The sequence below is a fragment of the Notothenia coriiceps genome, unplaced genomic scaffold (assembly GCF_000735185.1).
Source record: "Notothenia coriiceps isolate Sejong01 unplaced genomic scaffold, NC01 NC01_scaffold00037246, whole genome shotgun sequence".
NCBI lineage: Eukaryota > Metazoa > Chordata > Actinopteri > Perciformes > Nototheniidae > Notothenia > Notothenia coriiceps.
Genome location: NW_011369947.1, coordinates 9,382,517 through 9,384,073, shown reverse-complemented (window position 1 = coordinate 9,384,073; position 1,557 = coordinate 9,382,517).

Here is a 1,557-nt window from a genome sequence, read left to right as displayed (position 1 = left end):
TGGATCATCTAAATGCCCTCTAGCAAACTTCAGACGGGCCTGGACATGTACTGGCTTAAGCAGGGGGACACGTCTGGCACTGCAGGATTTGAGTCCCTGGCGGCGTAGTGTGTTACTGATGGTAGCCTTTGTTACTTTGGTCCCAGCTCTCTGCATGTCTTTGATTAGGTCCCCCCGTGTGGTTCTGGGATTTTTGCTCACCGTTCTTGTGATCCCCACAGGGTGAGATCTTGCGTGGAGCCCCAGATCGAGGGAGATTATCAGTGGTCTTCTATGTCTTCCATTTTCTAATAATTGCTCCCACAGTTGATTTCTTCACACCAAGCTGCTTATCTATTGCAGATTCAGCCTTCCCAGCCTGGTGCAGGTCTACAATTTTGTTTCTGGTGTCCTTTGACAGCTCTTTGGTCTTGGCCATAGTGGAGTTTGGAGTGTGACTGTTTGAGGTTGTGGACAGGTGTCTTTTATACTGATAACGAGTTCAAACAGGTGCCAATAATACAGTTAACAAGTGGAGGACAGAGGAGGCTCTTAAAGAAGAAGTTACAGGTCTGTGAGAGCCAGAAATCTTGTTTGTTTGTAGGTGACCAAATACTTATTTTCCACCATAATTTGCAAATAAATTCTTTAAAAATCAGACAATGTGATTTTCTGGATTTTGTTTTCTCATTTTGTCTCTCATAGTTGAGGTATACCTAGGTTGAAAATTACAGGCCTCTCTCATCTTTTTAATTGGGAGAACTTGCGCAATTGGTGGCTGACTAAATACTTTTTCCCCCACTGTACTAAGTTTGAATTTGCCTCAAAATGGGTAGAAGTATACGTTAAATGTGCTTTATAGTACTTACTGTATGTACTATGTGATCCATATAGATGTTACATTTACCTTCTCGTTGCATTTTATTCATTTGAAGATGATTATTTTTCTTCCATAATGGTGTTAGTGTAGTTATCTTAGTCAATCAAAATTAACACACAACAACAAATCATTAAAAAAAATCAACTTCCTTTAATTGGTTTGACAAAACCTTGATACACTTGTGGAAAAATGTTCTTCATTAACGTTTGAAAAGTAACATAATTAAAGTAGCAGTAAACTTTTGAAATACAAAGTTAAACAATAATTTAAATAAATAATTGAAATTGTGGACAAGATCAACTTATACCGTGTAAAAAAGAAGGAAAAAGGATTAGCTTCATGGGTTCAACATTTACTGAAGATTGCAAAAAGTGTAAACAATGGCACGGACAGAAGTGAGACCTGAATAAAGAGCAAAAAGCAGATGTGGTTACAGTAAAGAGGCCTTGTGTTGTTTCTTTTGGCCTGTGCTTTCATACGCTCATTTTAGTTCAAGTACAAAATAACTATATACTAGCAAAAAGCAAAACTCTGGAGGAGCCCAGCGTGATGTGTGACTCCCTCCAGGTCAAGATCACAGATTCATTTTCGTCCCTTGAGCCCTGAGCTTTTGGTTTTTAGTGTCATGGCTCTGTTATAAATAATATAAAGACACTCTGGTGGAGGGACGGAAACACACACACACACACACACACACA